This window comes from Bos indicus x Bos taurus, chromosome 9, assembly GCF_003369695.1.
Source record: "Bos indicus x Bos taurus breed Angus x Brahman F1 hybrid chromosome 9, Bos_hybrid_MaternalHap_v2.0, whole genome shotgun sequence".
NCBI classification, from domain to species: Eukaryota; Metazoa; Chordata; class Mammalia; order Artiodactyla; family Bovidae; genus Bos; species Bos indicus x Bos taurus.
The window spans coordinates 29,477,767-29,488,329 of record NC_040084.1 but is presented as its reverse complement, the minus strand read 5'-3'; the positions used below and the strand labels follow the sequence as shown (position 1 = coordinate 29,488,329).

General features: G+C 36.4%; 1 long non-coding RNA gene across 1 annotated transcript; it reads left to right on the top strand.

Annotated features, from left to right (window-relative positions):
* Positions 1-234: 234 nt before the first annotated feature.
* On the top strand, positions 235-10,355 carry LOC113898176. Its single transcript, XR_003512554.1, has 3 exons — positions 235-2,079; positions 4,840-4,871; positions 8,970-10,355. It is a non-coding gene; the product is annotated as an uncharacterized LOC113898176 (long non-coding RNA).
* The last annotated feature ends 208 nt before the right edge of the window (positions 10,356-10,563 follow it).

The following is a 10,563-nucleotide window of genomic DNA, read 5'->3' as shown; positions in this document are numbered from 1 at the left end:
AGGGAGCAATTTGAGACCTCTTTTGACAGGCTGAGGCATTTCTCGTTAAAAATGTGACCTAAAAAAAGAAAATTTCTTATCTTGTAACACCATAATCTTTCCCCAGGGGCTCAACAGTAAAGAACCCACCTGCAATGCAGGAGACACAGGTTCTCCCTTAGGTTGGGAAGATCCCCTGGAGGAGGGCATGGCAACCCACTCCAGTATTCTTGCCTGGAAAATTCCATGGACAGAGAAGCCTGGCGGACTATAGTCCATGGGGCCTCAAAGAGTCAGACACAACTGAGATGATGAGCACTCATGCATGCAATCTTTATAGTTCAAATTGTAATAGCTACTGTTTGTGTGTTTGGCATTATTTTGAATGCCTTACGTGTAACATTTTATCTTCCTAACATCCCAACAGGTAACTCTTGCTCTTCCCATTTTACTGATGAATAACCAAAGTTCAGTGAACAGTTACACTTTGAGGGAAGGGTGGCGGTTTGAAAATGTGCCCATTTTACTTCTAAACCTGTGTTTACTTCTACCGCACCAAATTCCCCAGTAGACAGGAAAATGTCTGGCAGCACATTCCTTCTGCCTACTACTCCTTCCTGGAACTCCCAAAATTTTACTGTTTATTCACTTCAGGCTCAGAATCGAGTAGGCGATCATGTACATCTTGTTCCTGTTACATGGTGCAGAAATCAGTAAGATGTGCTCCAATGTAGACACACAACAAAGAAAACAGGTAGAAGTCACAGTGTGAAATTATTAGGAAAGAAGAAAGCCCATCTGAGATGAATTCAGCTCGATAAAGATTGGATTAGCCTCTGCTATATGGCCATTCTTAGGGAGATACCAGGATGAAATGAGACTTAGCTGCTTGCACACAAGCTCCCAGAATGTCCTGTCAACATGATTTGAATTTCATTAAACCAGAAATATCCAAAACATGAGACTGTATCATGAAAACGAGGAGCACAGTCAAGAGGGCTATGTCTTTACTGGCATTTAAAACACCATGCTTTGCCCTTGAGTTAGTGACTCAGAAGGAATGACCTCGAGTGGCCTAGTGTCTTTTTTTTTTTTTTTTTTTGGCCAAGAAACAGCTTATTTCCAAAGACATAACAAGTTTCATAGACCATTTAACTTTTCACTAATATAGAAGCAAGAATTTTTTTTTCAATTTAAAAATTAGTCTGTTTACAGAAATGTTTGTAGATGCTTTACAGACCTTTCAGAAGACTATTCAATGTTAGCTTGGCATGTTAAAAGATTTCTAATATTTTTGTCTAATATTGCCCACAAGAGTGACTAGTAAACATTCTCCAACTCTACTGTGAAGAGAAGAGCATCATTTTTTTTTTCAAACAAGTCTTTGATTTAAAAGCATAATACATTTCAAAGAATCTTATTCTTGTTTAGAGTTTCCAGAGTGCCTGTTTGCTAGGAAAAATGAAAACTTTGCATACTGTTTTCCATAACTTGATATTAAGTATTCGGAGTATGCTTAAGTCTTAGCCTGTAAAATATATCTGCAACTGAAATGTTACCTTTTTCTGAATATCAAAAATCTGTGTACAACTTCCAATCTGATATGGAATATTGTACTTCAGATCTCAGTGAGATTATCTTCAAGTTTACTACTTGTTGAAATGGTATTTATTGAAAATTGGACATTCTGTCACACACAATCTAACTTGGTAACATTAGAAGTGATGCCAAGTTTCCTACAAGTCGTCTCTGTCTCCCTGAAAAATTTATAAGGGGAATCCTAGCAGAGACTGGCAGTACTAAGATTTAAATATTTTTCATGTACTTAAACTTTAAAATTTGTAAATTTCACTAATGAAAGTAGGTAAGAAAGTACTGCATTTAGATTAAAGGACATGATGTTAAAACTTGCCTTACAGTTTTTAGTACATCTCAAGTTGGAATAAATCAAAAAAGATAAAACTTAATGAGTCTGCTGTTATTTCTTATAAGACACTTGCTTGTAAAAATTTTTCTCTGCCTTCATTTATTTTTATGTTTAGTTTAAAAGCTAAAGCCAAGCCAGGAAGAGGAAGACAAGATGAGGAACCCCAAATCAAGGTAAACATTGTTTTAGCAAAGTACAGCATTGTGACATAAACCAGAAAGAACATTATCATGCATGTCATACGAGGCATCCCAACAAAACTTGTTTTTCTTTTCTTAGGGTTATTTTCTATGTAAGATAGATACTATTAGAGCAAATATTTCTGCATACTTGTCTTTCAAAAATGTCTTTCATATGGAATGTGTTCCTTTTTCTAATTTCCAGCTAAAAGAAATATGAAATATCCAAGTCTTGCCTGGAGGCTAAACAGTCTTCTGCAACTGATACCATAAAAACTAAAGAGAAAAATGGAAAAGGCTTGAATTTGACAAGCACTTACATGTTTGTGCATTTATCTGAATTATCTAAACCCCTTAGGTCTCCACTCATGTCAAAGTACTGTGAAGTTTTTGCAAGATTCTCTTATTTCTTGCTTTCAGCTTAGTAGAAGATAGCTCAAGATCTTTGAAAACAGATTGCGACTTTACAGTTCGTGTGTGGTCAAATGGTCAACAAATTAGTTGTGTTTCAAAGGAAAAACAAAACTTACACGCCAACATAAATTCTGTAGGCATTTAAATGATAAAATATAGTAAAATAATGGCATAGTAATTTTTAAAATAATTATTTATTTACTTTTGTTTGTGCTGGATCTCCATTGCTGTGTGGGCTTTGCTCTAGTTGCAACAAGTGGAGGCTACTCCGGTTGCATTGCAAGGGCTTCTCATTGCAGAGGTGTCTCCTGTTGCAGACCTTGGGCTCTAGAGCTTGAGGGCTTTAGTAGCTGCGGCACAGGGGCTCAGTAGGTGTGCACCTGGGCTTAGTTACTCTGAGGCATGAGGGATCCTCCAGGATCAGGGATCAAACCCGTGTCTCCTGCATTGGCAGGCAGATTCTTTACCACTGAGCCGCCACAGAAGCCTAGGTATAATAATTTTAAAATATAGCCTGAGCTACACTAAAAAATGAGAAGAGTAGTTGAAGTTAAATGAATTTGGTTGGTTTCTGCCTTGTATCTCCTGCCTTTTTTCCTCCAGCCTCCTGCCACTCTACCCACCTGTTGGCCGCATGTGATCCAAAGACATAATCCTGGTTGCCTAGGAAGTTTTTCTTGGATGACTAGGAAGTTTTTTTAGGAATCTCAGCACCCCCAGGGGGTGGCCCTTACAACGGAGTCACGTCACCAGCAAGACATGATGCCTTGTGTACCAGAGATAAGCTGTATTTACTAACTAGGTTTTTAGTTTCAACATTCTCTTCTATTCTGATTTTTCAAAATGCTTTTCTGTCCTTTAATGAAGGTCTTGATACTGAACTTGATTTCATCTCCCGTTCATAGAATTGCAAGCTGATTTTTGGGCTCATCCACTAACTTTGTTGTGTTTGGAAAGGTGTTCTTAGAATCAGGATGCAGCGTCTTACCTGAGAGATAGTAAGTGAAAAGAGCCTTCATCACTGTGCCTCATTCATTCATCTGTTTGCTTATTCATTTATCCAGGTATTAAATAATACATTTATACATTCTGTTAATGTGTCCAACATAAATTTTTAGATAAGAACTCCAGGGTTTAGTAACTGATCGGACATTGGGAAAAGTAAAGTGGAACTCTTTACCAGTTCTGATTTTAGTAAAAATTTTGCCAAGCAAATCTTTACTACCAGAGAGCCAGATCATTAACTTTGTAGCCCTCTCCCCTTTGACGCCACTGAACAAAACGTGCCCCAAGTAAGGGAATCCTCTGTCTTGGGCCTACTGTCCTCTGTCCTTCCCTCTCAATTCTTTTACAGCCTTGCTTTTCATGTTGCCTGGGGATGCTGCTTCCATGATGGAAAATTTGGCCAGTTCTTTAAAGAGTGATTGTTTTAAATTATCAACTAAACCCACTTAAGATGTGCAGACTTCTTTTTACTACTTAGAGTAAATGACTATTTAAACTCCATATTCCAAAAGGTACCCTTTAAAAGAAGTAATAATTGGATAAGCATAGTAAAATATTTAATAAGCAAATCGAATATGGTATATATATCTTATCCTCAAGGGAACCTCCTTTCTTATGACTATTACTATTTTGTTATTGAATCTTAGAAAAGTAAGACTTAACTTGTAGAATAATGACATAAATGTAATAAAGAAATTACTATCTTTAAAAACGTGAGCTACTTTTAAAAGTTACAAAGCCAAGAAGATGAAGGAAGACAGATTATTTTCAATGCACATCTTGTTTTTCTCTAAGTATATCAAAGCGAATACTTCAGATAGAAAACTAACAGCTTTCTATGGAAGGCATGTGATTGATTGCCAGACAAGTGATAAAGACTAGCTTGACTTGATCTTGTTTCTTTCTTTTTTTCATACACATGCAAACTTCATGTTCGAACTCATTAGTTTAAAACCCACCTTTGTCAGCTAACAAATGGTAATTAGAGTAGACTTAATCCTAATGTACCTCCCAGAGGTATGTTGACAAAAAGAATACTGGCGATTCTATTCTGCCTTCACATGAAAATCTGTTCTAAAGACATTATTATAAAAAGTCCTCCTTTATCCTCTAAGTCTTTGAAGAACTTAGGAATGGTAAATATCATCTTTTTGATTATAAACTTGCAAACAAGAGCTACATGAAAAGTGGTTATTTTCCTGGCCTGATTATGTTCAGACAAGACATAATCTTTTCATGCTGGTCTGTACAAAGTCTGATTTTTATTTTTTCCCTAAGATGTTGGGAAATGAAGTGAAAAACTATTTTAATAGTCCCTGTTCTGATTTTTTCTAGATCTTCCATATTTGTTCCTGAAAATATTGAAGGTTAGTAAGAAGACATGAAGAATTGACCTTAGTTTCAGAAAAAGTAAACTTGTGATTTTATACATGCAATTTATTAGACAGCTGTGGTGAGCTTTAAAGATACTCACATTAGTCAATGCCATCTCTTAGCATTAAAATTATCAAAAAATGTTAAGTGTTCTCTACATCAATGGAGTAAACAAACACAAACATCTGTTTAGAAAAATATACAGTTTTGCTGTAAATATATAACTCTATGGAAACAAAGAAAACATCATCGGCAGGAACAGTGATAGTATCTCAGTATTCTGGGATGTGACGATGTAATTAACCTGGCCCTGCTGCTGTGCATCTCAGACAAATAACTTATAAAACCTGATGCTTTCTCAGATTCACAGTTATGTACACATGACTGTGTTAGCATGTGATAGACATTTAGCACATATTATGTCATAATAATGACATATTATAAGCCATAATATGAGAAGAATGTATCATGGTCAGGACTGTGTATAACTTTAAATAATATAAATGGATTCGATTTTTTAAAATATAATTTGAAGATATTTAAAAAGATAATGAAAATATTTTTAAAATAGACAATGCTTACTGATGCACATAAAAGTAATTTTTCATTCTATTAAAAAAGTTGTTCTTGGGGGAACTTGCCTGGTAGTCCAGTGGCTAAGACTCTGTGCACCCAACGTAAGGAGCCCAGGTTTGATCCCTGGTTAGGGACCTAGATGCAGCCTGACACAACCAAGACCCCCATGTGGCCAAATAAACTAAAAAAAAAAAAAAGAAGAAAAAAAAGTTTGTTTTTTTTTTATTAAAAATGTCATGACAAGAAACCTATTAATTCCTTTTCTTTAGACTCTCTTACATATCTTTTATTTTTTAAGGGAAAAAATGCTCATATTTCCTTTAGCAACAATGGTGCCTTCTGTGTTTGTTAATGATATGAGTATATTCAGTTACTTAAGAACATTATTTTCTACTCTGTGTGTGGGCATTCCTTTAATTTTTTTAAAATTTGGTTTTCTTAAATAAATTGAAAGAGTTTACAGGGGACACAAGATAGCTAGCTTACTGATCTTTCTTTCAATTATAAGAAAGAAAGATCCTTATAAGGTTTCTGAAAAGAAATTGTAAAAATTTGTCAGGATAATTTTTTTAAGTATAAATTTTAAAATGAAATATAATCACTGTGGAAACATCAAGGAAAAAAGATTCAAGACAAAGAGAAAGAGTAAAATAACAAATACCCGCTGTAGAAAGATCAGAGGGAAAAAGGTTCAGTTCATTCGCTCAGTCGTGTCCTCTTTGCGACCCCATGAATCGCAGCACGCCAGGCCTCCCTGTCCATCACCAACTCCCGGACTTCACTCAGACTCATGTCCATTGAGTCGATGATGCCATCCAGCCATCTCATCCTCTGTCGTCCCCTTCTCCTCCTGCCCCCAATCCCTCCCAGCATTGGGGTCTTTTCCAAGGAGTCAACTCTTCGCATGAGGTGGCCAAAGTATTGGAGTTTCAGCTTCAGCATCAGTCCTTCCAATGAACACCCAGGACTGATCTCCTTTAGGATGGACTGGCTGGGCTTCCTGGTAGTCCAAGGGACTCTCAAGAGTCTTCTCCAACACCACATTTCAAAAGCATCAATTCTTCGGTGCTCAGCTTTCTTCACAGTCCAACTGTCACATCCATACATGACCACTGGAGAAACCATAGCCTTGACTAGATGGACCTTTGTTGGCAAAGTAACGTCTCTATTTTTGAATATGCTATCTAGGTTGGTCATGACTTTTCTCCCAAGGAGTAAGCGTCTTTTAATTTCATGGCTGCAATCAGCATCTGCAGTGGTTTTGGAGCCCCCCAAAAAATAAAGTCTGACACTGTTTCCACTGTTTCCCCATCTATTTCCCATGAAGTGATGGGACCAAATGCCATGATCTTAGTTTTCTGAATGTTGAGCTTTAAGCCAACTTTTTCACTCTCCTCTTTTACTTTCATCAAGAGGGTTTTTAGTTCCTCTTCACTTTCTGCCATAAGGGTGGTGTCATCTGCATATCTGAGGTTATTGATATTTCTTCCAGCAATCTTGATTCCAGCTTTTTCCAGCCCAGCGTTTCTCATGATGTACTCTGCATATAAGTTCAATAAGCAGGGTGACAATCTACAGCCTTGATGTACTCCTTTTCCTATTTGGAACCACTCTGTTGTTCCATGTCCAGTTTTAACTGTTGCTTCCTGACCTGCATACAGGTTTCTCAAGAGGCAGGTCAGGTGGTCTGGTATTCCCATCTCTTTCAGAATGTTCCACAGTTTATTGTGATCCACACAGTCAAAGGCTTTGGCATAGTCAATAAAGCAGAAATAGATGTTTTTTTGGAACTCTCTTGCTCTTTTGATGATCCAGCGGATGTTGGCAAGTTGATCTCTGATTCCTTTGCCTTTTCTAAAACCAGCTTGAACATCTGGAAGTTCACAGTTGACATATTGCTGAAGCCTGGCTTGGAGAATTTTGAGCATTACTTTACTAGCGTGTGAGATGAGTGCAATTGTGTGGTAGTTTGAGCATTCTTTGGCATTGCAATGAAAACTGACATTTTCCAGTCCTGTGGCCACTGCTGAGTTTTCCAAACTTGCTGGCATATTGAGTGCAGCACTTTCACAGCATCATCTTTCAGGATTTGAAATAGCTCAACTGGAATTCCATCACCTCCCCTAGCTTTGTTCATAGTGATGCTTTCTAAGGCCCACTTAACTTCACATTCCAGGATGTCTGGCTCTAGGTGAGTGATCACACTGTGATTATCTGGGTCGTGAAGCTCTTTTTTGTACAATTCTTCTGTGTATTCATGCCACCTCTTCTTAATATCTTCTTCTTCTGTTAGGTCCATACCGTTTCTATCCTTTATCGAGCCCATCTTTGCATGAAATGTTCCCAATTTTTTTGAAGAGATCTCTAGTCTTTCCATTATGTTATTTTCCTCTATTTTTTTGCATTGATTGCTGAGGAAGGCTTTCTTAGGTTAAAGAAAAGAATATAGTAAAATAATGTATAAGTCTGTGACCCAAAGAGAATCCATATTAACAAGTTGGTGGGCACCTTTCAGAATTTATTTTAGTGTATGTATAAGTAATTTCTGGTTTTAACAATATTGGGAAATAATAATGCTTTATTTATTTGTGCAAATTAAAAAAAAAAAACAAACAACCCTTCGGTCTAGTCTTTCTTAAAGGTCTTGAGATCAAAGATTTCCAAAGACCCCTGGTTAATTATGACAATAGAAGAATTAATCCCATGCTAACCTCTGCTCTCTTTAAGAGAAAAAAGCCTCAGATACGACCTTTGCAGCCAATCTCTTTCCCTGCAGTCCTCAAGACAGAACCCATCCCAAGCCCAGTGGTCTGTGGCCTTCAGCATCTTCTTCCTGCCATCAGTTTCTTCTGTGTTATGATGATGAAACCAGAACTCAAATTTACTTCATTTAGATCAGAGATCAGAAAATTTTTTTCTGTAAGGGCCCAGATAATAAATATTTTAAAGTATGTGAACTAAGTGAAAACATTAAGGATTTAAGTATGTAGGTACCTATATAATAACAGAGAAAACACATTTCTATTTGCTTTTAAATCTAATAATGATCATTGAGTACTCCGTAGTCACATTATTTTGAGAATTACAAAATAATGTTTTATCATACAGGATTGCAAATAGAAAAAATGGAGTTAGCTTTTTTTGAGAAAGGGGTGTAACATTTTGCTTCACTGGAGTTCAAAGTTGTGTCCCCTAACATCAAAATCAATTATAAATAATAATCTGTTAATGTTATCTCTAATGAGATTTTATAGAGTATTTCATCTTTCAAAATGTCTTTTCATAGATACAATATTGCCAACTACTGTTATCAATCCATCAGCATATGATTTTAATCATATTTAAAGACTGAAATACATTAACAAGATTCTGTTAGATTCCTCTTTTGATATTTGCCTTTTAGCATGTCCTTATACTTCAGATTAATCACTTCCAATTAAGGTTAGGTGAAAGTTTCTCAATTGTATAATTAAATGGATTTGAAATAATGAAACTTCTTTTCCACTTGCCTCAAGGTCTGAAAAATGCTGCTGGAACTAGAGTTGAAGCTCCAAAAATATACTCACTGTAAGTTTGGATGGGGATAAAAACCTTGATTCTTGTTTTAACTTTTGCCAGCATGTGATGTGTATAAAGCAGCTTAAAATTATTTGTCACTCACAAAAACAGTTGTCCAAATGTCATCGCTGCTGTGTACGTTTCACATATAAAGTCTGTATTGTCTCATGGCTTTAGATTTAATTCATTAAGAGACATTATCAGGGCTACAGCAAAAACAACCTTGCAAAGCTATTCAGTATTCAATAATACTGATCGAGGCAATTCTTCTTGTTCAAGAAACTTTAACAGGCTTGGTAAATTTGTCCAGCTACACACTCTTTCTATATAGAATGCTTGGCTTGGTAATGTTGATGCATGTTGTATTATTTTAGTACAGCTATAGTGTCACATAACAGTAAATACCATCTTTCAGCATCTAATTCAATGATAAAATAATCCATACTACACTGTGCCTTAAAAGTATAACTTTCAAAGTCCAGTTTTCTCCATTTTTCTTGTGTTGACATGATAGATACACACTGGCAATTTTTAAAAATCATGTCATGGTACAGCAATATGCATGCCATTTGAAGTGCTGTTGAGTTATAATTACATCACTGTGATTTGTAATGTACAAAAATAAAAATGTGAAGTGATGAGAGTATCACATAAGGTCTCTGTTGCAGCTATTTAACTTTGCCAATATAGCATGAAAGCAATGATATATAAACAAACGAGTGTGCTGTTCCAATATTATATTCATAAATATTGAAATTTGAATTTTATGTATCATGAAATGTCATTATTCTTTTGGATTAATCACAACTATTTAAAAACATCAAAAACATTCTTAGGTCACAGACTATACCAAAATAGGCAGAGGGTCAGATTTGATCCATGGATCAGACTTTGCCAATCCTCATTCAAACTAAAAGCTTCATATTGCTGCAACTTCTGCCTCTGTTCCTGAAGAAGAAGGAGAAGGAGAGAGAGGGGGGAAAGGAGAAGGGATTTTTATAGCATAATTCACTGAAGTCTGCTCTTTGTGGTCAAAGTTAGCCAATTTTCAATCTCTAGAATGACACTAGACCTTCTCGTTACTCTTGTTTTGTACTGACAATGGAAAGGAAGAAGTAGCTCCCATCGTCCTAAGGTCAGATTTATTATTAATGAGCTTTTAGGATTGTTGATAATGAGAGTAAGCATTGATTTGTCCTCCCTGCCTTAGTGTAAATCACAAGGTAAGACAGTGCAATGTTGGTACATTTCCAAATGTCCTCTCCATCTTACTCATGTTCACATGTATTGTTTCGTTCATGTATTATATACAAGGGGCTTCCCTGGTGGCTCAGCAGTAAACAATCCACCTGCCAATACATGATGCGAGTTCAATCCCTGGTTTAGGAAGATCCCCTGGAGAAGGAAATGGCAACCCACTCCAGTATTCTTGCCTGGAAAACTCCAAGGACAGAGGAGCCTGGAGGGCTATAGTCCACGGGGTCACAAGAGTCGGACACAACTTAGCAACTAAACACCAACAGACCTTATATACAAAATGGAGTACTCCCT